Below are 26,508 nucleotides of genomic sequence, written 5' to 3' on the forward strand. Positions count from 1 at the left end.
GGAGAAAAAGTCCAGCTTCTTGAGTTTGTTGGAATACCAAAGTCAAGGGGATGCGTCTCTCTCCCCGCGATGAGCTGACAAAAGCAGTGGGGATGGCATGTACATTTATTATAACCATGACTAAGGAAATGGGATGGCTTGGGGAATTGGTTACAGGATACAAAATTTTACAATGGCAAGCCACAGATCTGTATCCTGACCCAGACAAAACTTCACTGCCATCTGACTGGTCTTCAGTGACCCATGATTCAAGCTGGAGATAGCCCAGTTCCAAGGGGATAATCATCTCGCATCAAAAGAGAACCATTTAGCACTAATTGTCAGACTTGTTCTGAGTCTTTATAGAGGGGCCATAGACTTGAATACCCTCTCAGCCTATAGGTGTCCCTGAAGGACCTGGTGGTTATGGCTTGACTTTTGTGTTTTCTCCTGCTAGAACTGTTATGCAGACAAAAATAGAGGCCTTCAGTTTAATTATTTTTTTAAGTTGATTAATCCTGACTGTGGATTGTGAATCCCTTTTGACCCACCATAGGGATTGATGTCCACCCCAGGACATAAGGAGGCACCATGTCCGACCCCTATGACAAACAACACAATGCTCTTGGAGGAAAAATAAAGTTGTCTCTTTGGGGAGCTGGTTCATTACCAAGATCACAATACAATAATGGGAAAAAGTGACTCTAAGGTGCACTCCTGCCAAGATACCCCCATCCCAAAGGATGGCTTGGAGGAGAACTACTTGTCTGCCTTAGGCATACATTACCTGCAGATGTTTTGTCTCTATGCACCTTTACCTCAGCTCACCAATAATTTCATCTCTTTTTCCCTTTCTTGACCTGTTGTCCCATGTATTGACTCAGTTTCTCTGACTATAAGTACTTTGGGGCAGGGAACGTGTATTACTCCGTGTTTGTAAAGCACTACATAAAATTACTGAGCCAATATAAATGATTTATTTTAATGCCAAATGATCACTACTAAGCCCACTCCACAGACTGGCTGTACTTAGGGTTCTTTGTACAATCTATCCCAAATCCAGATGCCTTCCACCTCCTGTACCACCAGTGCAGTATGGAGCCTCCAGTACCAGCCAAACCCACATAAAACTTTCCAACATGATCATGTTAACAGGGTGTCTGTTTCACGCAAACACTGCCAGCCTGCCTCACACAGACACGCCTTGCCTGGGGTATGCGATACAAATGCAGCTTTTAAAAATGAAACCTCAGAGCGAGCTTCCTTTTAAATGTTTCATTGCTACTGAATTATTTCCATTGTCAGACTTAATAGGGCTTTTATTGCTAATTGCCTTAAATACATCTTAATTCTTCCTAATTTTTCTACATATTTTCATAGTGGAATTAAAAGGGATCAAATTGAGCAATTATGTAAATTGCACTCAAGTAGTTTTGCATAAAATTTGTTCCCCAGGAAAAATAAGAGTATATTTTATCCACAAACAGTGGTGGTCCTCCGTAAGCATTGCTCTAAAGCCCGTGAGTGCTGTTTTCCCTATGTATTGCTGTTCCAACCCAGTACACAGTAACCAGTTTACAACACTTTATATTACCGTAATAGAATTATAATCATCCAATGGATTTTTCAGTCAGTGGAATAGATGAGCATATGAAGAACTAGATCACTCCCCAATCACCTAGTCTGACCAGGATAAATGATTACTCTGGCTGTGCCACTGCTACCAGCCAGCATGTACTGATCTTGCCCAAGGGGAGGAGAAGCACCAGTAAGGAACGCAATACAGCAGCTGGGACATTTCAGAAGTATCATCAAGATGCACTGTGGTGGTTCTGCCTGCCTGCTGCTCTTACGAAATGAATCTTCCTTGATCAGAAACATTAGAGGGTAAAAATGTGTGATAGGAACTAGCAAATGGCTGTAAATATTTGTATAAATAAAATCCCCCCTCAGCGTAGCAATTTATTTTTAAAAAAATACCCAAATTCGGTGACAGGCTGCCCAAATCTGGATTTTTGCAGTGCACACTCATTCTATGATGATAGTATATTTAACAGTGGAGAAAACCTATAGCAGACTAAAATTCCTGCCCAGTTATGTCAAAGGTAGGCTGCTAATGTCGCATGCAGACACTCATGTAAATGTGTATTGACTGGCTAGGAGAGAGCAAGGATGTCCTCAGTGGTTGGGGCCTAGCCTGGGACTCGGGAGACTAGCGTTCAATTCTGTGCACCATCAGACTCCCTTCGTGACTTTGAGTAAGTCCCTAGAACTCACTGAAATCAATAAGAGTTAGGTGCCTAAATACCTTTTTGAGGAACGGGGCCTTCATGTTTCTGTGCCTCCACTCTCCATCTGTAAAATGGGAATAAAAGTGTTGCCTGAACATACAGGGGTGTTGTGAGGATGAATGTAACTACAGGATTGCGAGGTGCTCAGATGCTGTGGTAAGGGGGCTTATATAAGCACCTTTGATTTCAGAGGCGCTGAGCCCGTACAATCCCTACTGTCATCAAATGAAGTTATGGGAACTCCTCACTTATGATCCAGATGCTTTTTTGTTTAGGAGCCTAAATATGGAATTTAAGGCCAAGGCTTATGAATAAAGTTGGCAACTTTGGTCTCTGGCAGCCAAGTGTACCAGCCTTGTGCCTAATCAGCTCGTATTAGGCTTGGCAATATCCCAGTTCATTCATGTGGATGCTAATGCCTACTCTCCAAATCTAGGGCTAAGCACAGCAAGCTGAACTAATACATGTAATTGTACAGAGTCTCCACACACAAGTCGCACTGGTTTAATTTAAATTGGCTTAGTTAAACCAGTGCAACTTATGTGTGTAGACAAACACAAACACTTAACAGCCACCCAAATCTCTTTGTCATTGTCCTGGCCAAATTCCAGTTCCGGTAATGAAATCCTTCCTAGAAAAAGAAAATGCCATAGTGAAAATTGGAAAAGATATGGTGGGGTTATGTTTTGGTTTGTTTTTTAGTCGTTTTTTTGCTCCCTGCCCTTCTGTGAATTGCAATGGAAGAAAAGTGTTTAAAAGCTTCGGCATTTCGGTGGAGGATGAGACTGGCTTTGTTATACCCCTAAATATAGATGTGGTTTTAATTGCCTGTAACTTGACAGGCTGCATTCTCGGTGAAACTCAACAAAACAATGTGCTGGAAACCAGAATTTTTCATGGGGTCATTTGTATTTTACAATTTAACACGATACCTGTTAAAACACAAGAGCCATTTGTTACATTACAGGAACACTCTGCACAGCAACTTAGGGATTTATATACAAAACCAGTGCAGAATGGATCCAGTGGGAACAGACCAAGTCACATAAATGATTTAAGAGTCCAAACTTCAGCTGCATAATGCTTTTAGCACCTTACCAGTTCCTTTTCCACATTGCTAACGCTGAGAATTGAGCTACTTCATCCTATGGACCATGAAGTGGTTTATGCCTTCAGCATTTTAGAAGTGATAGGATGGCAAAACATATAAATTGAGAGTCTGAGTACCCCTATTCTCTCATCATCCCTTATGGAATAACCCAAAATATTAGTATCATCCTCTCTCTCTTCATCATGAGAGGTTTCAGAGTAGCAGTTGTGTTAGTCTGTATTCACAAAAAGAAAAGGAGTACTTGTGGCACCTTAAAATTTGTTAGTCTCTAAGGTGCCACAAATACCCCTTTTCTATCTTCAGCACATCAGTGATCGTCATCCTGGCATCTCCCAAGGTGGCATACAGCTTTATGCTGTCATCAACTATGCTCATGCATATTCAGTAAGGGTTTCAGCCCCTTTTCCTTCCTTGTTTCCTCACCCTACTATCGTTCAGGTGCCCTTCTCCTATAGGTCACTGGGCCTTTTACTTCAAGGTCATTAGCATATACATCAACTAGTTACCATGAGAGACAAGATGGGTGAGGGAATATATATTACCTAGTCAAGTTTACACAGCGCTCTCTTCTTCAGACCTTGTCTCTGTCACCAACAGAAGTTGGTCCACTAAAAGATATCACCTCATCCACCTAGTCTCTCTACAATCCTGGGGCCAACCTGGCTATAACGCCACTGTATACAATTCCCATGGCTTCTTGTTGTCAGACGTCTGCTGATGTTCCTAACTTCAAACATCGAAAGCTGATATCAACTAGCATCGTGTGATTACCTGTTAGCAGTTCAGCCACACTAACTTATAACACACTGTATATCACAGGATGTCCCAAGATAGTCATTTATGGGTTAGTTACTTATGTCAAGTCTTGAAGCCTTGGGCCTTAGTTCATTTGGCTCAGCTATTGTCTTTACAGGCTTGAGACCCATTGGCTTTTGCATTACTGCCTTAATCCATATCTATATCTTATTTTATACATATGCCTAGCCAGTACCTATATCTATAGGCTACACAGCCATTTCCAGTCCTTTGAGATTATGGAGTTCTCTTCTGGCTGATCACTGAATTGGGTAATAATGCTCTACATTGGTTTGACCCTTTCCCTCCATCTCATCAGTGTCCTGGGAAGGTACCAGGTAATGAGATTTCAGGGTCATTGCAATATGCTTGGTGTACATAAATAAAGTGTGTATATCTGAATATACAAATTCATTGTGAGATATTAGTACCTTGGTGGCAACAGTCATAAACAACTATATAAATTCCATTTCCTTTTGTTTTTAGCCCTTGCTTTTTGCTTTTATTGCACATATTAAACTGAACAATGAGCAGCTCATTGTCTTTACAATTAAATTGCATTGTTGCAAAGCAAAACAAAAGGATTTAAAAAAAAACTTCAAGGATGTTTCTTTCAATGTAAAAATATAGCCATTTGTGACAGTGGCTTCTCTTCATGGCTGTAAATATGGATATCGCTTGGTGTTTTCAGAGGGGTTCTCTACAGTGGCATTACAATTTCTCATCTATAAAACCGATTCTGATCTGACTCTTAACCTGGGGGAGAAAGCATACTGGAAATCTGGTGAGAATTAAACTACTTTCTGCTGCGCACAGTCCTAGGACATAACACAGTTAAGTAATAACATTCATATTGCCATTAATAGAAAACACTTTTTGCATTGCACTCTAGAGATTTTTGCATGGAAGTGATGCATTCAGACTGGAGCTGCGTGAAGAAAGCCTGGGGCTCAAACACTACCACCATCTCTGTTTTATTGTATAAACTCTAAACTCTCTTGAAAGAGATGTGCAAAATGCTGAAGGTATAAGGCTTTGGATGTATAACATACATTCAGCCTGAATACATTCAGCAACATGAGTTATTGGCTGATTTACTGCAAACAAATCCTTGGAAATAATGTTGTTGCACATACTGCTTAAACAGAATTGTCTCAGCCTCAGTGAAATGTGTGTCAAAACCAAGTAAAGCTTTAACTCAAACAGCTTCGTCTAACTAAAACCAACTTGATCATACACTAGAGATGGTGAAAATAGCTGAGGTTTTTAATCAGTTTTAATTAATTTTGAATTAATGTAGTGTTTTTCTCCTACAATTTCCATGGAAACTTTTTAGCTTTCTGAAAACTAAAAAAAAGGCAAATGAAAAATTTCCATGAAAGACTGTGTTGGTCCAAAACTAATTTTTATTAAAGCTGATTGAAGTTTTTTTTTTTTTTCAACATTTTTTTTTATTATATGCATAGACTACTCTTGCCATGATGATAGGTACTTTGTATGCCATGGTGATGAACACGGTATAAAATCTGTTATAGCAGCGCGGGTGCCTAAAAGACAACCTTTTTCAAGCAGGTTGCAACAGAAGACTTGCTAAGAGGTTTAGCTACGTAGATTCTGATGACTCGCACAGACAGGTGGTTCATTACTCTACCTGGATATCAGGGAGATAGAGGTGGCTGCCCCAGGAGAGAGAATCGTGGATTGAGCAATCCTTTAGGAGGACATCTAGGAACAGACAAGTCTCAGCTGATCTTGTTCTGTTTGTGACTAAAGCCAAACTGCAGAACATTCCCCAACTTACTCTATATAATACAGTCCACATATTAGGTAAAGCATCCACTCACGTAAACAGATAGGGAAAGTAAACATGCATCTATTCTCTTCTCGTTGTATCCAGTTCTTTTCTCCTCTTGTGTTTTGCAGAAAAAAGCAAAGTTAACAGAAGTCAGTTTTTTCCCCCTAAAAGTATTTAAACCCAGAGTACAGAGATGCACTCCAATTACTGTCCTGGAACAGTACTTAGTAGTAATTATGCAAAGCTGGGAAGAACCTTTCTTCCACCCCCATCCTAAGCGCATCATATGTGCAAACTGCTGAGCTCTACCTTGGTACTTCCTCATTCCACACACCATATGCTCAATGGGCAAAGGCCACCTCTCAGCTTCTCGACCACCCCTCTCTACCTGTTCTCCCTTCCCCCATATCTAAAAAGTAACCTCAAACTTCTGACTCCCACCCCCAACCTCCACTAATAAAATAGTGGTTTACAAATCAGAAATTTAAGCGTATTTGCCTCCTACACTACAAATTTACCTCCTCAACAAGGTGAGACTGTGACTGACGGGGTGGTAAGTGGGGGAGAAGTTGAGGCAAACGTTTATTTTGGGTGTGTGACAATAAGGGGGCAGTGGCAGTGCAAGGAGAGAGGACAGGGAGCTAACTTAAGCATGGTTATAATTCAGAGATGCTCCTTTACCCCATACTTGGTCTCTGCCATGCTCATGGCATGGCTGTTTTCAAGGTAAAAGGGAGCACCCCTAAGTAATGTGATTGTTTCGGTATTGTTTAATGATGGGTTACATAGCTTAAGGCCATCTACTCTGTTAAAATTAGCAGCCATGCCTTGTGATGAAAAGCCTTTCTATCCTCTCAATGGAGGTAAATCATTCAAAAATTGAGGCTGGAGCTGCAGCCGGCCTTTAATTGAATTGTGTGGCATTCTGAATGATAATGCATTAGTCTTCTCTGTAAATCAGGCACAAAGAATTATTATACAGGAGGATAAATAGACGGAAACATGAAAATTAATGCTTCTGGAAAACAAATCAAATCTTTCTGCAAGTGTATTTACTGGGCATTTCTGCTCATAGACTTCTGTCTTGGAGAGGCTCATTTATATGAACCTAGACCAAGCCACAAATCTTTTTTTTTTCTTAAACTCCATACCCTGCTGCTCCTAATAGAAGACTATAAACTTGCCCAGTGCATTAAAACCATTACTACAAGCAGTACAGTAAATAGACTGAGACTATTAACCTCTGTATAAACAAGTAAGGTAGAAGATGGATTATGGAGGATAAAGCTCATGTTTACACACATTTATCTTCTGTAATTAGACGTCTGGGGGTGGGAAAAACCAAAGATATAGGAAAGAGAAATTGATTTATGCTCATGTGTTTGCTGTTTGTAATGAGATCTGAAAGTGGATCTGATCAAGTGATAATTTTCTAAATCACTTGTGTGGTTGAAGAATGAAAGTAGCAATTATCGACCCTTTTATATGTCAAAGGTTGTTAAACAAGGTGTGCTCAGTGTGAGCTGAGGGTATTGTTCTGTTTCTGAATAAAGCTAATCCTAATATCTGGATTGTGTTTCTGGAGTAAGCTGATGAAGGTGCCTGCTCACAGCTATATAAATAGATGGGGAAAGTAAAAATGTGTCTTGTCTTCTCTTTGTATCCAGCTCTTCTTTCTCGTCCACGTTCATTTTGGTCTTTCTGCAAATGTTTTATTTTCATTTTAAAAAATTAGAGGCTTCTGTGGGAGTGACTAGAGAGGTATTTTTCACACTGGCTAGCACTTGGGCTAGTAGGTGTAAAGTAAATTTTCAGACCATCTCCTGATGATACAACTCTCCTTAGTAAAGCTGGGCAAATTAACCATCACTTTGAATGGTAAATCTTTTCATTTCTTGTGGTGCTAAATTTCACCTGGTTTTATAGATTTCACATCTGCCTCCTTCCCTAGTTTAAAAAAAGGAATATTTCTCAAAACCTCTGAATTTTGTAAATAAAAATGCCTTTGGATCAAAACAAACCACTGTAGAACAATATATGCAAGGAGATTGTCCCCCTCTTGAGAACTGGAATATTTTTGCAACACAGGTAGAACTCTCAAACACATCTATTTTGCTATTCTTGATTCTTCTGCACAAATCTCCAGTGGCAGACAGATTTGGAATTCAGAGTACATGAGGATACAGTGTCTCAGTCTTTCTAATGTTTTCTGTTCTGGCTCCTCCCCAAACCTTTTGTTTCAGCATTCTCAGACATTTACTATGTTGGAAATGTATTCTAATGTGGAAGGAAGGCTGGGGAGAGCTGATCTTTATGTAACGTGGTATATGTATTAAAATGAGGGCTCATGCTGTTTGCCTAGCTGAGATGAATGTCAAAAGTAGGAGTGCATCGCAAGTTTTGCATTGTGGTATTTTCTTATGACACAGAACTTCAAAGTAAATGGCTAACTATATATACACACTAAGGGCTTGTCTACACTTACCAGAGGATCGATGCTGAGGTGATAGATGCATCAGTGGTCAATTTAGCGGGTCTAGTGAAGACCTGCTAAATCGACCGCTGATTGCTCTCCTGCCGATTCCTGTACTCCACCTGATCAAGAAGAGGAAGGGGAGTCAATGGGAGAGCATCTCCAATCAGCATCATGTAGTGTGGACCCCCCCCCGATAAGTAGATCTAAGCTACGCTGATTTGAGTTACACTATTCACGTAACTCAAATTGCGTAGCTTAGATCGACTTTTCCCTGTAGTGTGGACATGGCCTTAGTTACTATTTCAGTAAAATGGAGCACTGTAATAGAAATGCTAGGCCATGGTTACTGATGTCAATGGAACCTGTCAGCCAAATTATGCAATGTACTTAGTGAATGACCGTGCATCATTAACAGTTAAAGACAGGCTGATGGGAAAATCTTAGCATCAAGTTTAGCCAGTGATTTGTAGATATTACATTGCAACATACTTTCCAACTCCCATAACGTTGCACATAGTATGGAGTAGTAAAACTTTTTCGGAGTACAGTGTCTGAAAAGCATGCTTCTGATTTAGTAGGCTAACTTTGAATGTGCTGAGCAGTTGTGGCTCCTATTGACTTCAATGGATTTGTGGGTGCTAAGTACTTACAAAAACTGAGCCACTCTTATTAAAGAGACTAAATAAGGATTTAGGAGCCTAACCTTGGCCACCCATATTTGAACAGTTTGGCCATTTCCCACTCCCTTTACACTTTCTTTTCTCCATTAATCTGCTTAGTAGTTAAGCTTCTCCCCTCAGATTCACTTATCCCTGTATAAGACTCAGCCTGATCCTTTGGCCAAAACTTTGGAGATCTGAGACATTCAGGGAGCAACTTTTCTCCCCCAATTTTTTTCATCTCATTTCTACACAGTTCTAAACTCCCACGCTAGAGCTGTGCCAACCGAAGTGTGTTTGAGTCACAAAGGCTTACAAGAAGCTGTTGTTTGGTGTCTATTTATGCAAACTCACATCCACTGCGTCTTATGTTGAGTTTCACCTGATTTAAACAGAAAGAGGAAAATGTGGCCAATTCATGGCTAACTTTAGCAAATCTTTCCATGGCCCTAGACTGTTGCAGAACCAGAAAAATGGCTCTTGCCTTTTACTCTCCATTAGATATTTTCATATTATAATGTTATACAGGACCAATGAAATCTAGTGACGATAGTTAGTCAAATGGCCTTTGCATCTATGGAATTGGTTTGGATACGTTTCAAGCTGGAAAAAAAAGTAGGTACAAGTCACTTGTACAAACAACTGTTACTTGAGAACATTTCAAAACCAAACCTGAATCTGAACCCTGCGGGCCAGATTCTCCATCTCCCTGCATTGTGTGCAGTTTTCTACACCAGTGGAAAGTGAATGCAAAATGCAACCAATTTTGAATTAGTATCATTTTTACATCCCCTTTACACTCCACTCTGCATGGGTTTAGATGACTTCATAAGATTCAGAGCAATGGAGACTCTGGCACTGTATCTGGGATGGCCCTGAACTCTATAAACCCCGAGTACGACTATATATGATCAAACATCATTTATTGTCTGGACTAACTCATTTCTCCTGGGCATTATGGAAAGTGCATGTCTTTATAGAGAGTCCCGAGTAATTGTGGGCCTGGAAAGAGACTAACAGTCTTGATGAGTGGCAGCTTGAGTCACTTTTTTTTCCCCCCTAGAGTGGCTTGTAGCATATAAGTATAGGGTAGTTTTCCTTTAAATACTCTGAGCCCTTGAGTGGCGGTCACTGTGTTCTGTGTGTTAGAAGCCTCCAAAAACCAGTCAGAGCAGCAGTTGTATGTAGCTAGGCCTTGCGTGTTTCTGTGTTGTGAGCACTTTTATTTGGAAACTAATTTTGTAAGCATGTTTTCATCGTGTAATCAGTGAATGACACCATATAACTCTCTAGATCTAGAGTGCTGGGTTTTAATCTTTTGCAGATTGTTACCGATGCATTTTGGGCCAAATCCTAGTCTCTTTGAAAATCTCTGCAGAAATTTGGCCATTGCCTCTTAAGAAACCAGGGTGTGAATTATGTCATATTTAGCATACAATTCTGAGAGGCTATACCCTTATGTTTACCCCTTTTATAGGACTATGATAAATCTTGTATCAAGTGTGCCTTGTGAGGCATCATTTGAAAACTCATATTTTGCTGATCATTATTGTCCTGGTAAAATGTGTGGCAATGCTGTATGTAAAGTTATAACATTCTGCTGTATGATATTACTAAAAGCAGCCACAAACCAGTTCCCCACAGACAAAAGGCTAGTCAATGCCTCAGCCAAGTGTCAACAAAATCAAATGAACTATCATGTGATTAAGTGGCCATTTTTGGCAGGAAAAAGGACATGAGCAAAGATTTACATTTTGACAAAGGAACAGTTTGAGGTTCCCATCGACCCGTGCTTGCTGTCTCCTGAATCTCGTCTGGAGATGATCCTCAAACCAAGAGGAAAAACATAAGAAGGAAGAACAAAGGCCCCAAATAATCTCTCCTTTCATCTCTACTCACAGCATCAACAACACTTGAAGGACAAAGACAGCATCATTGGATTGGGGGGGGGGGGGATGCTGGCTGACAATTCAGCCAGTTAGACTGCTGTAACCTGTGGTCAGAGAGACTTTTAGAGTGAATTCAAAGCAAAAACACAACTACTACCTACCTTAAACTAATTTCTTGTAATCAATTATGACTTTTATACTTGTAGTCATCTAAAATCTATCTTTTGTACTTTTATGAACTTGTTTTATCTAAACCAGTGTGTTTGGATTGAAATGTTTGGGAAACTCCATTTGGGATAACAGGATTTATGAATTATCATTTTCTACAACTAAAATGATGGACTTTATATGAATTTGTATAGTCGAGGAGAGAGCTGGGCAAAACAAGACATACATTTTGGGGGGGAAAGTGTGGAACTGGGAATTTGCTGATATTGCTCTGCGGTGTAATACAAGGGTGGCTGGCCATAGAACTCTTGAAGCATAACTGGGAGTAATTTACATGCTGGAGGCTGTGTGAGAGCAGACCAGGAGCAGTAGCTCCCACAGCAAAGCAGTGTAAAAGGCACGCAGGTTGGAGAACTGAGGGAACACAGCTGTTCATCAGTCCAAATTGTACCCTGGGTAATGCCACAACAGTATGTTCCTGAAGTTGTTGTAAGTCTTAACACCTTTTAGTGAATACATGGACCCAGATGCCTCTCAGTAGCTTACAACAACTTTAAAATTTAGGATGTTCAACTCTCTCACATAAATGAGGAAAGACACTCTTGTGACTGGCACAATATCTGTTAGTGATGAAAATAGCTGATACAGTCCATATTTGATGGCAGAATAGAATTTAATTGTAGATAGAGCTGGAGTTTTGAAAACTACAGTTATTTAACATCTGGTATAACAAAACAAGATATATGCTAAGGTGTCACAGCATTGAGTCACATTTGTAACAGGAATATTTCCAAAGTACTTAAAATCCAATGATACTAGGAACAGTAATTCTAGACTAACGTCCTTCTCTTGCTCTCATGTATATAATAAACTTTGGATCTAGTCAACCATTTATTTGTTAGTAGTTTAAAGAAATCTGTTAAAGGTACAGTCAGAGAACTTTTCAACACCAAAATATTTGGTTTGTACTTTTAATCACCTATCCACCACTTGACAAAGAACCCACCTGGCAGCCTAAAGCCATATTTTATGTCCAAGTCATAGCTGAATTTATTTTACTTTTTTGGTCTGTGAAATAGTGCTGTAGGGACAAATGTACAACAACATGGGGGCAAACCAGGTCATTTGAAAACCAGTTCCTGGGCCATGTCTGGATTGTGAATGAGTTCATGAGTTTTTTTTGTTAAGGATTTACCATTCTCCCATTGAGATTATGCTTCCTGCTTTAGAGGGATCACATTCAACTGCCTTTAGGCAAGCAGCATATAACTGTGCCCTGAACAGCACAACACTTAACCTTGTGGGAACTAGTGTGCAGGAAAAAAATCTGTTACTCTGGCATGAGCATTAGTGATAGTATCTTTTTTGCTGACACTTTTTTTTCTTTTGACTTAATATTTCAACATGAGGTTCTTGAATAATATGTATACTGTGATAGCACCTAGGAGCTCCACACAGGGACTAGGATCCCATTGTACTAGGTGCTGTGTTACTGGGTCTTCATTGCTATTTAACCCAAGTTAAGAACACACCTGTTTGTTTGTTTGTTTGTTTTTGGCAGCAAAGATGGACCCTATGTTTAGCAGATACCTAGAAAGGGACTGTCTGGACAAAAATAGGAGGATTTATCACAGTTCACAAAGGCTTTCATTGTACTATCCAAAAAGGTGCTTTTGGAGAAAGTTAGTGTTCAATTTATTTTAGAATAACTAAAGCACCTGAGATTTTTGCTACTGCACATTAGGTAGCCGCATGTGATTGCAGCAAACTTGAAAATCCAAATGCAAAATCTAGAGGCATCCTGTAGCTTTGTGAAATACCCCTGGGTATTTTTTTCTCATCTGTGAATTTATTGGTCATTTTCCTACTTCTTGGTAATTTTTCTTCTCTCACATACGATGTGCTGAAAGGGTTATTTTTAGGCCAAATCTGAGAAGGGTGTTGTAGCCCTCCTCCACAACCACATTGCTAGAGTAAGAGACCCGCTGAGTGCTCCGAACATTTCATTTCCCACTAGAAAACTAGGCAATATGGGTTTAGAAGGCCCTTGTGTTCAAAAAAAAAAAAAAAAAAAAGGCTGGGAAGTGGAGATGAAACTTGGAGGAAATTACACAGTATGCTGTATTCCCTGGGAGTACAGATGTTAGGCCATGCTGTTCGTACCTTGTGGGTTTTTTTTTCTGGAACATGCTTAGCCCTTAGGTAATAAAATTCACTGTTACTCTGGTCATCTGTTCAGGAACGATCAGCCACAAGGAGGCAAATGATTAAAAGAAATAGCCAGCGGTACTGCAGATCAATACACCAATAAAAGTGTAGGTCAAACACTCAGTCTGATTCTCATTTACGGTAAGACCCCTTTGCATTACTTTGGCCCTGTAAAGGCACCTTAAAGGAGGCATAAGTGTGATTTACACATCCTTTAAGGTCTCTTTACACAGTGTAAATAAAAACTAGGCTATTAGCACTGACACAAGAGAAATGCTAAACATTGGGCCAAATTCAGCCTTTGAATATGCTATTACCAATCCCAAAGACTGGTAAAACAGGGCTTATCACTACTACCAGAGCTGATTTTTGGCCCCACACTGTCAAATCTAGATCAGCATTAGAACTTGAAAGAAAATGTCATCCAAATTAAAATTGTGCAACTCCTGACCCCCCCCGCCCCCCCCACACACACACAGCACTTGTAGGCCTTACAAAATGCACCATAAGTCTTGGGCAGAAAAAGTGCATTGTAATAAGCAAGATTGAGCAATAAAGCAGATTTCTTGTAAAAGGCCTGTTAAACAAGCTCCGCTTAAAGCTTTGTCTCTGGCAGTCCCTCAAATGGTGTCTTGTTAAACTGACATGTCAGCACAAGGAAATTCCAGAAGTAGTAGTGAATACGGACTTAAAATGGAAAAAGTGCAGGTTTATGCAAGGTTTACTTACTGAATCATGAACTCAGGAGTGTCTCCTGTTCTTGAGGGCTGCTTGGGTGGCTTCTCCACATAACCCCTGCAAAAAAGTAGGCAATTCGCCATTCCCCCGCTCACCACCTCATACCTTCTGGGTGGAGATACTGGCTGTGAAAAATCTCAACTATCTCCATTCTCCATCTCCGCTCCCCACCTCTAAATTCCAGACCGGGTTTTGAGAACTCCAAAGATCAGTTTTCAGAGTAACAGCCGCGTTAGTCTGTATTCGCAAAAAGAAAAGGAGTACTTGTGGCACCTTAGAGACTAACCAATTTATTTGAGCATGAGCTTTCGTGAGCTACAGCTCACTTCATCAGATGCATGTGTTCAACTCTAGGCTTTTGGTTAATATTCCCCTCAACATATCCCAATGGTTTCATCTTTATGGTGAGACTTCAAAAATCAATCAGTCTTAGAACAGTGCACTGTTGAAATGGTTGTCTTCTTTGTAAAGTATCATTCACACTATGGTGTTGTTTTAACATGCAAGAAGACAGATCCCATCCCTGAAGGATTTACAGTCAAACATGGGTAATTCAAAGAAAATAAACTATTGGTCAGAAAGAAGATAAAATAAAGGAAAAGAGGATAGAGCTTTGCGTGAAATGTCACTTTACCTGGTATCAGGTGATTTGTTTGTAGTAGAGTTGGCTGAATTAATATTGTTTGTACAATCAAAAATAGGAAAATTTTTCACAAAGTGAGGAACAAAATTATTTTAAATTTCAAAGCAAATTTTTCAATTATAATGTTTGTGAGCACTCTGTCACTCTTTTGAAGAAGGAGGAGATGTTATTCCCTTTCCCCACAAAAGAAATCCATAGTCTAGATTAAATACAGTGCTGGGGAACAAGAAGGGGATTGCAAGTTCTATTCCTGCCACTGACTGGACTTAAAAATTACAAGCTATTAAGCAAATGATTACCCCAGTTTTATAGAGGGAGAAGATGAGTTTTAGCAAGGAAGTGACCTGTCCTTCCGAATGCCTTTTTAAAAAAAAAAAAAAATTGGGTGCTTTACTTGACCCATTTTCACATCTCACGTGAAAGCAACCTGCTTGGAACATGTCTGTTTTTGAATTTGGGTCCTTTACGTGACAGCCCAGCATCCCTTCATGCAACAACTGTGTGATCACGGCAGCTGCTGCTCTTCTAATTTTCTCAAAAATGTAACAAAGCATCCGTAATCTCCAACCGTTGTTCTCTAGATACTGTACATATTCTTTCATGGAGAATGAACCAAGCAAATGCACACTAATGGCAAACTCTCTCTATTGTCTATAATGTGAGCCATTCAGAATTGACCTAGTTTTTGATTTGTAGAACTAGGTGACACACGCAGTTTATTACATGTAAAGAAAAACATAATCAAAATAACAATCTTGCATAATCAGGTGAAGTACTACTATCTCAGGTTGTAGTCTCTAACATATTGTACATGCAGCTAATTCAAAAGGCTAATATGGACATAGACATTCCAACTTCCAGGATTTACCATTCAAACATACTTGAACTGGCATGAAAAATGCAATAAAATAATTCTTTCAGACAAGTTTAGAGAGAGGTATTCTCAAAAGACAGAATTCTGGCTTCCAGTCACATAAAGCTTACACTTTGTCAATAACACAGTGAAGGAAGGCATGAATGAATTTTATTTCATTGGACAAGTGACTTGGAATACAGATAAGGCAGGGTGAGCATATAAACCTTTAAATAAATGTTTTAGCACTGTCTGGAAAGGAGGAATGCAATTGATTTCAATCTTTCCGGACAGAAAATCAGTTCCTCTAAAACTCTTGGGGCAACAAACACTAACTAAAACAGTCTGTTCCTAATAAAATACTTAAGTACAACAAAATAAAATGTTGTCGTTTGTGACTAATAGGCTACAATTAATGCAGCACTTACTTGCAGTTTAATTGAACTATTACATAGCACTCCTACAAATATGGTACAGTATGAAATCATTGCTTCATTATAACTTTTTAAGATCTCATAACTTCAGATTTTTCCTTGGGCTCTTCTTAAAGAGAAATATACAGCAAAATACCAGATGGAAATGAGAGTGTTATGGATACAAAATAGTCTGTTGATCAGAATATTAATAAAGCATATTTTTGTTGCAATCAGTATATTTTTGGTTTAACTGGAATAACCGTAACCATTAGCCCATGCCTAAGCAACATCTAACAATGTTTCCCTTGTGTTTAGTGGGTTGTATTTTTACAGAATAGTTGTCTTCATTAAAATCTTGACTTTTTCTCCTTTTGTCTATTGAACCTGAAGACTACTGCAGTCATGATCATTACTATTAAAATCTTTTCCATTTCAGTTTGAAAACAAACACTGCACTATACCTTGAAAGGGTTCACCTGGTGGCACTTCAGAATCTGTGTGTGTGTGTAGCTTCTATGAGAGAAATCCAAACTGGTTTCATTAATAACGGAGGTACAAATCTAACTCAAATTACAATCTTCAGCTTTCACTGTCTTTCCAAAACTAACACTGGCTTGTTAAAATTCACAAGTCAAAATGCAAAATCTGTAGTTTTTGAGGAGTTGTGATACATGCAAGGGATGCCCTGCTCCAAAAATAAACTGCACTCCTCAATGAATAATGCGGATTTCAAATAAAATGGAACTTGCAGCAACTTTTAAATCCCCTCCAATTTTCATTCACATCACTTGACTCGTCAAATATTATACTCTGTCTGTCATACCGTTTCCTTAGTCACTATGAAACCAGCCCAAAAGTCAGAGTTAGGCCTGGTCTGCACTTTAAACTTATTCTGGCACAGCTCTGTCCATCAGTGTGTGGCAAAACACCCCCCCATTAGTGACAAAATACCTAAGATTCAGCTATGCCACCTCATTCAGGGAGATGGTGTTGCTACCCTGGCAGAAAACTCTGATGGAGACTGCACCTCCCCTAGGGGGCTATTCGGGCACAAGCTCTGTAGTGTGGACATAGCTTTAGAAATTAACTGAACACTAAATTCCATTCTGTTGGTTCCCAGTGCTCTAAAATGGGGTAATATACCAAAGCTCAGGTACATCAGACCTATATTCTACAAGTTGACACGAGTGGTAATGATCCACATGTCATCCTTGGCTAGCCAAAGCTAATATTGAGAGGTATTCCCAAAACCTTTCTGCCCCAACTATAGAGCCATGACAGGAAACAGTAACTTTGGAACAATCCACTAATTATAAATTAATAGCCAGAATGGGTGAGTGATAAATATACATTCGTAGGAAAGGAGGCTATTGAATTAAAGCAGGTGCACTAATTGTTCCAGTCCCTATGACTTCAATCAGCTGGCTAAAAATAGACGTTGGTTCAATAATTTAAACCTCCAAAGCCCATTTACATGTGACTCCTTGAGAGAGGAAACAGTTAGAAATGAACCTAACTTCAGGGACAGCGTCAAGAAGCAACATCCAATTGTCATTTAACATCCTGTCTCAAGTTTCTTCTAATGTTAGCTGTCCTAAAATGACTACCTTAGAGTAATAGGAAACATACCCTTACACTATTTAATATGTTGTTTTTATATTCTAGTGCTCGGTCTCACATTTTTTGGTTTATACATTGTCCTGGTTCAGAGAATTAACTTAACCTAGCTTTTTTCTACAGTTCAATTGCTTGTCAATTATGAAACGTTTGCTTTTATGAAGCGTTGGATGTCTTCTGTATTTCCTGGGGTTATTTTGAAGTAGTCACTATATTTTCAGTACTGTACACTTCTTTTCTAGATACATCTTTCAGATAACTTCAGTACAAATTAATTTAATCACTTCCAGTGCTGAGATGTACCCGGTCTTCATTTCTGAATCTTTGACAGAGTTCCTTACCATCCTGCAAACAAAAAAAAAAACACTACATCAAAATGCAAGTAATCCTTTTCTTTGCCTCTCTATTCTAGCAACCATACAGTCTATAACATCTATATTTTCTCACTGAAAGTTTTTGTTTTGTTGATACACAATGTTCGTCAATGGCTACATTTATCCTTTAAGCCTCACACACACAATCGCAATCTGTTAATCATTTGATACAAAATGCTGTCTGGATTAGGTATGCTTGCAGGATTCTGCTTATTGAAATTGATTGACTTTCCTCTTAAATGAGCTCATTATGGCTAACATATAACAGGGCAACTTCAGACAGTTTTTTCCTTGTGGTTTATTACTAATATGGGCCCGTGCAGTGAAGTTCAAATCCAGGTCCAAGGTTTCCCAAAATTCAAGGGTTTTTTTGGATCTAGTCTTTTTGGTCAGGACCCTTTCTCTGCTCGCTTATAGCAGAATCCTGACCACTGTTCCCTCTAAGCTGTGCGCGTGCACACAGATCCAAAACACCGTGCACACAACAATTTGCACAGAAGAAATTTTTTTGCGCACATGGCCTGTCAAAAATTAGAGGGAGCATTGATCCTGACCCCATTAAAAGGTTGAGTGTGAACAATATTTGGCGTTGTATGATTTCCTACTACCATGTATCTTTAAGGAAAATGTATCAGGAGCTCAGAACATTCAAAAATCCAAATTCCCTTTTCATTATGCCTGATGCAGTGGTCGCTGCAACAGACTGGCTTTGCTGCAAAGTTCATTTTAGACTAGTTCCACTCACAATCTGGATAGCTACTTCTTAAATGGCTATGCCTCAATTTGGACCATTAGGAGACCATTATAAATAAAGCATTAGTTAACTGCATGAAAACAAAATTTAAAAGCATTAAAATGTCAAGTTTATGTACAGGGTGGAATAGATTTATACAATTATCCAGACTTGCACTGTTGATCTCAGAATAATTGCATAAAAGATGGAGGACTTTAATCCATCATTTAAAACCCCTGTAATAAGATTGCATCTCCCTGAATCTATAGACAGTATTTAGGACAGAATTACACCCTTACTGCATTATAATCTTTGATACACATTCCATATGGTTCACTAAAAAGCCAATTCATTTTCACTTGTGACCTAGACTAAAATTCTGAACATCCCCACCTCAGCTAAGTTGAAAGTAAACTGTTAGTAAAATTAAATCAACCATCCTCTTTGGAACCCCCTTTCAGGTAGTTGAAAGCAGCTATCAAATCCCCCCTCATTCTTCTCTTCTGCAGACTAAACAATCCCAGCTCCCTCAGCCTCTCTTCATAAGTCATGTGCTCTAGACCCCTAATCATTTTTGTTGCCCTTCGCTGGACTCTCTCCAATTTATCCACATCCTTCTTGTAGTGTGGGGCCCAAAACTGGACACAGTACTCTAGATGAGGCCTCACCAGTGTCGAATAGAGGGGAACGATCACATCCCTCGATCTGCTCGCTATGCCCCTACTTATACATCCCAAAATGCCATTGGCCTTCTTGGCAACAAGGGCACACTGTTGACTCATATCCAGCTTCTCGTCCACTGTCACCCCTAGGTCCTTTTCCGCAGAACTGCTGCCTAGCCATTCGGTCCCTAGTCTGTAGCGGTGCATTGGATTCTTCCATCCTAAGTGCAGGACCCTGCACTTATCCTTATTGAACCTCATCAGATTTCTTTTGGCCCAATCCTCCAATTTGTCTAGGTCCTTCTGTATCCTATCCCTCCCCTCCAGCGTATCTACCACTCCTCCCAGTTTAGTATCATCTGCAAATTTGCTGAGAGTGCAATCCACACCATCCTCCAGATCATTTATGAAGATATTGAACAAAACCGGCCCCAGGACCGACCCCTGGGGCACTCCACTTGACACCGGCTGCCAACTAGACATGGAGCCATTTATCACTACCCGTTGAGCCCGACAATCTAGCCAGCTTTCTACCCACCTTATAGTGCATTCATCTAGCCCATACTTCCTTAACTTGCTGACAAGAATACTGTGGGAGACCGTGTCAAAAGCTTTGCTAAAGTCAAGAAACAATACATCCACTGCTTTCCCTTCATCCACAGAACCAGTAATCTCATCATAAAAGGCGATTAGATTAGTCAGGCATGACCTTCCCTTGGTGAATCCATGCTGACTGTTCCTGATCACTTTCCTCTCATGTAAGTGCTTCAGGATTGATTCTTTGAGGACCTGCTCCATGATTTTTCCAGGGACTGAGGTGAGGCTGACTGGCCTGTAGTTCCCAGGATCCTCCTTCTTCCCTTTTTTAAAGATTGGCACTACATTAGCCTTTTTCCAGTCATCCGGGACTTCCCCCGTTCGCCACGAGTTTTCAAAGATAATGGCCAAGGGCTCTGCAATCACAGCCGCCAATTCCTTCAGCACTCTCGGATGTAACTCGTCCGGCCCCATGGACTTGTGCACGTCCAGCTTTTCTAAATAGTCCCTAACCACCTCTATCTCCACAGAGGGCTGGCCATCTCTTCCCCATTCTGTGATGCCCAGCGCAGCAGTCTGGGAGCTGACCTTGTTAGTGAAGACAGAGGCAAAAAAAGCATTGAGTACATTAGCTTTTTCCACATCCTCTGTCACTAGGTTGCCTCCCTCATTCAGTAAGGGGCCCACACTTTCCTTGGCTTTCTTCTTGTTGCCAACATACCTGAAGAAACCCTTCTTGTTACTCTTGACATCTCTTGCTAGCTGCAGCTCCAGGTGCGATTTGGCCCTCCTTATATCTTTCCTACATGCCCGAGCAATATTTTTATACTCTTCCCTGGTCATATGTCCAACCTTCCACTTCTTGTAAGCTTCTTTTTTATGTTTAAGATCCGCTAGGATTTCACCATTAAGCCAAGCTGGTCGCTTGCCATGTTTACTATTCTTTCGACTCATCGGATGGTTTGTCCCTGTAACCTCAACAGGGATTCCTTGAAATACAGCCAGCTCTCCTGGACTCCCTTCCCCTTCATGTTAGTCCCCCAGGGGATCCTGGCCATCTGTTCCCTGAGGGAGTCGAAGTCTGCTTTCCTGAAGTCCAGGGTCCGTATCCTGCTGCTTACCTTTCTTCCCTGCGTCAGGATCCTGAACTCAACCAACTCATGGTCACTGCCTCCCAGATTCCCATCCACTTTTGCTTCCCCCACTAATTCTACCCGGTTTGTGAGCAGCAGGTCAAGAAAAGCGCCCCCCCTAGTTGGCTTGCATCTTCCCTTGCAGCTTAGAAAAGATGTAGGTCTGCTGTTTCTGGCATTACAGTTGGCTGCTGTGGAAAACTGAAGTGATGAATTAAAAGCAGCTGCAGAAATCTTTTCAATAAAAATATTAAATGCCAGAAGGGACCATTATGGTCATCTAGTCAGAGCTCCTGTATAGCATGGACTTATCGGCATTAATTCCTGTTGGCCCTAGAGCACATCCTGGAGAAATTCATCCAAACTTGAGCCCATTTGAGGCGGGCTATAGTGGGGACTCAGAGTCTAGGTCCTGAGTTCCCTAAGTTGCCAGACTTGAACCCTATTATTGCATTCTCGTATTCTTTATAAAGGGTATTTTTAGCTCTCTTAAAATTCCATCATTTCCTGAGGCTCCTTGCCTAGCTAGTCCCAGTCCTCATCCCAACTGAGCTCTCTTTCTAGCTAAAGGGAGCTCTATGATGATTAACCCTTCAATTAGAACTGGTCAAAAATATTTAAAACAAAACAAACTCATTCTGAGGTGGTGGAAAAGTCATTCAAAGGGTTTTCCATTTTTTGACAAGCTATAGAGTTGGTCAATTTTTTTTAAAAAATGTCCATTTTGGAAAAAAGCTTTAAAATAAAAATTAAGGGGTTTTGATGTCCCCCCCCCCCCAACTGCATCTACATTCCATGTATTGAATTGGAAAAAAAGGAACTCTTAAGGGACCACTTTGCCTAATTATATGTTTCTAGTAATAAAAAAGAACTAATTAAAAAAGTCTAGTTCTTCTATTGAGAAGCAATTCTAATCCCTTGGTGAGACGCCACTGTATTTGTCATTGACTTCAGTGGAGATTTCTGACCCACTGTTTGTGAATCCACTGCAGAGTTAACATTTCAGCGATGGGTTCATCACAGGAAACAAAATAACTAACTTGTCTGCACCATTCAACAAATAAAATGAAACTAAGTACAGTGCTAAAATAGTGCCTGGCCTGTAGTTAAAACACCAGGCTATCCCCAGATAAATCTCCCTGGCCCTCCAGCTCAATTTACTGAGGCCAATGAGAGACCCAAATAAATGCTCAACTATAATTGGGGTTATGAAGAAAGTATTCCTGGAAGCCAGGAGGCTGTGTTAGATAGATAAAAAGGACCTGTATAGCTGGAGGGGATGATTCTGAGGACAGAACAGACCGTAGATTTGTAGTGATGGTTTTGCTGCATGACTCATGTTGATCATCCTTGGCCCATGAAATACCACACTACTATTCCTATGTTACCCGGAGCACTGAGGGATGCTTCTCTCCTGTTTGAGCACAAGCTTTCGTGAGCTACAGCTCACTGCATCCGATGAAGTGAGCTGTAGCTCACGAAAGCTTATGCTCAAATAAATTGGTTAGTCTCTAAGGTGCCACAAGTACTCCTTTTCTTTTTGCGAATACAGAGACTAACACGGCTGTTACTCTGAAACCTGTCTATTAACTGACTGCGGCTACGAGGGTGACCAGATGGTCCGCTTTTTACAGGGACAGTCCCGCTATTCGGGGCTTTGTCTTATATAGGTGCCTATTTCCTCCCATCCCCATCCCGATTTGTCACACTTGCTGTCTGGTCACCCTAGCTGCTATAGGCCACCAGTTCATCAATACTGTCAACCCATCTAGCCAGAGAATACCGAGTGAAGCTACAGCTCTTTCCATTCCCTAGCCATTTGCTCCAGGGAGATGAATAGACCTGCTTAGTCCTAAACACACGGACCTAAATGTCCAGGTAACTCTCACTGGTTGGTATGTAGTCAGTCAGCTTCAATGGAACCTAGCCCTTGATTTAATTTTACTAACAGTTTACTTTCAACTTAGCTGAGGTGGGGATGTTCAGAATTTTAGTCTAGGTCACAAGTGAAAATGAATTGGATTCTCAACACAAACTATCATAATATTTCCAGATTGCAAATGGGTAGCAGTGTAAGAGCAAGAAGAACAAAGTTAATGGAACTCACGGGGTAGCAGGTGAATTAAATTTCTTGCTCTCTGTGCTTACTCTCCACACACTCACTCAATCAATCACAGACCACCAACAAATCCTCAGGAATGGATCCCTTTCTTTGGTGCAGTAGTTTGCCTTGGGAGTGCTGAGTTTTTATCATCTGAGTGAAAGACATCTTAGCTTTTGCTGGTCAGATCTGGGTCGGTTGGTTGGTTGGTTAGGCACTGGACTGGGACTCAGGGGGTCTGACTTGAAATCCTGGCTCCGCCACAAGCTTCCTGTGTGACCTTGAAGAAGTCACTTTTTCATCAGTACTTTAAAAAGAGTGATACTTCCTTTCTCCCACCCTTGTCCATTAAGATAGTAAGAGACATTCCCTGATGTTTACAGTGTGTCTGTACCGTGCCCAGCACAATGCGGCCCTGGCCTCCCTGAAGGCTTCCAGGCATTACTGTAACAAACAAATAATGTATAGTACACAGACACACTTTATGGTGCCAATCACACAATAGGTTAGACAGATTAACCCTAGAGATCTGTCCAACTTTAATTATAATTGAGGTATTTTATAGTAATTTCTCCTGCTCTGTTCTTGCATGTATAAAAAAAAAAAACCCCTAGATAATTCACAAGAATCAAAGCAATAAATACACTGTAACTTACACTCTTGGTTGGGTTTCCTTTTATGGAGGGTATGTGGAAAAGCAGATCTATGAATCACACTAACTGGTTAACCCAACTGAGATACTGTATATGAAATCAGTAAGGCCTCGTTTATTTCTAGTCTTAATTCTAATGTCCCCCAAGGACCAAATAAATGTAAAACCTGATTCTACTGTAGTAACTATGTCTGCTCATTGAAAAGTCTGATGACACTGTGAAAGTCTGATTCCAAAGCATGCTGTGGGTGGGTGAGCCATTGCCAATGCTGACAGAGATGACAAGTAATTAAGCTCATAAAAGAGGCGGGTTTAACGATGAGAATGGTCCATCTGTCTTTCAGCAGCATTTCCTATTAACTCTTGTTAAATGCTATTTTTAAAATGTAATTGTATTCAGAACTGGATTTTTGGCAGCTTACTTTTCCACATAAGATGGTGTAAGGGTGTATCCTATCACAATGGCATGTGTATTTTTTGGCTTCCAACCACACACCCCTAAAAAAACTCATTTGGATTTGTTGAAAGGAAACGTGAAAACACTTACGCAGCGATTCTAGTGCCCAGTATCTCTTTCTAAACATTGGTCACCTTTCACCATGATTAGTGAACTCTACTTTTTTTAATATAAAGAAATAGAACAATACTTTCTGGTTTTCCTATTGTCTTCCTTTCCTCTGCAAATTCCCTCCAACCCCACACAAGTGCCATCTGGTTCCCCCCTATTGTATACCTGATTTTACGTTCTCCTAGGACACAGGCCTTCACAACGCATAAATTGTGACTGTTCCATTAATGCTATGGCTGAAACTTTTAGACAGACCCTCAGCTGGTATAATCAACGTATCTTCATGGAAATCAATGGAGCTGTGTTGATTTATATCAGCTGAGGATCTGACCCTTTGAGTTAAGAAGGGAATTGGATCTGAATCTCAATCTGTTTCTACTCTTTCTATACAATGTTGCACTCTTGGGTAGCCACCTACATTGGTGCATTCTGATATGTTATCATTTGATCACCGCTTTCCACAGGTATAAACGGTGATACCTAGTGCAAGGCAGTGGAGAATCAGGCCCTGTGTGTGCCAATAAAGGGTAATAGACTACAGTAGTTAAAAAATCATGCATATAGCCTGTGTAAAACATACTTCCTCTATATCTATATTTATAGGTATAGGTATACACAGAGAGAGATGTGAAGTAGGGTACAAAAGCTCAGTTTTATGGACAGCAGGGAAAAACTGTGCAGCCCGAAGAGGAGGGTTGGATTGCTAACTAGTGAGAAGTGAGTTATATGTCATGAAAGGCAATCTGAAGACAGAGAGCCAGTTACACAGATGACAAGGATTGCATGAGACGAGGTGCTCTGTAGCCTAGTGTGGAGAGACAGACAAGATGAAAAGACATCTGATGTTAGAGAACAGCATGGAGATGGGGTCTGGAAGGAGGGTAGGGCAGAACAGTAAGGTGGAATTTGAAACAAGAGAGTCAGTGAGTCTGTGGAGATGGGTTAACTTCTCACATCAAGAAATGGATGAACCATCATTTTGGTAAGCCAATGTTAATTGTTAGCAACTTCTCACTTTCCAACAGTATGTCCTGTTAGGGAGAATTATTTTATGCTCTTGGGGCATTAGCTATATGCTGAAGGCTTGGAAAATAGCACACAAGTGTAAAGGTGCTTTAAAATATAGCAGATAATTTTGAAAGACTGCCAACTCAACATTTGACAAGACTTTTTAAGAACTTTACTCTGTGTCTGCAACACTAGTTTGATCAAGAACAATGCACTTTGTGATTAAAATTAAAGCCTCAGAACACAGAACCATTATATCTGTTATCAAAGAAACAAGATGTAATCAAGAATTTTTGTGAGAAGTCATATTTTGTCTACTATAGTTTCTACATTATTTAATAGCCTCTTAATATGTAGACAATCTTGTTTAAATCAATAACTAATTTAAGATATGCAAACAAAAAAAATCTGTCGTCAAAGATAAAAATTCAACGTATATAATTTTTAAATCTATTAGGGTTTCTAAAATAATTTCGTAAGAACCAGATACTAACTAGCAGAATTACTTAGAGTAAAGCTAGAACCTTGCTGACCAAAATGGAGACCCCTCCACATGGGTATTATAAAAACAATAATTTAATATTTATATTGTGCTGGTACTTAGCACAATGGGGCCTCCAACCTTTTGAGGAGCGGAAGGATAGAAGATTTGTGTGGTTGATGGTCACTTCGTCCCAGAGGAGGCGGTGAGTACTTGAAGTGTTTTAACATGTGGCTGTTAATTATTGCAGTAGCAACCAGAGCCCCCAAAGTGCTAGGGTATCATCATACAAAGGGATAGCAAGCAAGAGAGAGTCCCTGCCCCAAAATGCTTACCCTCCTAGGCACCAATCGTAGACTGAGAATGGAGGGACTGCCCAGGGTTCTTGTTACAGGATCAGGGCCTAAATTAAGACAAGGTGCACATGGATTAGAGTCAGATGGTAAATAGGCTATTCTCTCCCCCCCAACCTGCACCACAGAAATTAGACATTGTCCAAAAAAAACCCTAAAATTGGGGAGGGGGAATTGCTTTTCCAACAGAACATCAAGTTTCTGAGGAAAGCAGCCACTTTCTGTGAAAATCTTTGCTTAGTTGAAAATCCAATTTTCCATTGAAAAA

General features: G+C 40.2%; 2 long non-coding RNA genes across 2 annotated transcripts in view; one reads left to right on the forward strand and one right to left on the reverse strand.

Annotated features, from left to right (window-relative positions):
- The window catches only part of LOC142000427 (uncharacterized), a 238,662-nt gene that overhangs the window by 41,255 nt on the left and 170,899 nt on the right, over positions 1–26,508 (forward strand). The window lies entirely within an intron of this gene.
- LOC142000425 (uncharacterized) overlaps positions 15,754–26,508 on the reverse strand; it is a 34,096-nt gene continuing 23,341 nt past the window's right edge. Inside the window, exons 6-7 of the long non-coding RNA XR_012642243.1 lie at positions 26,223–26,290; positions 15,754–17,983 (exon numbers count right to left, since the gene is read on the reverse strand). This is a non-coding gene — a long non-coding RNA (uncharacterized LOC142000425). The remainder of the gene's footprint in view (positions 17,984–26,222; positions 26,291–26,508) is intronic.

Source organism: Natator depressus, chromosome 17 (assembly GCF_965152275.1).
Source record: "Natator depressus isolate rNatDep1 chromosome 17, rNatDep2.hap1, whole genome shotgun sequence".
NCBI lineage: Eukaryota > Metazoa > Chordata > Testudines > Cheloniidae > Natator > Natator depressus.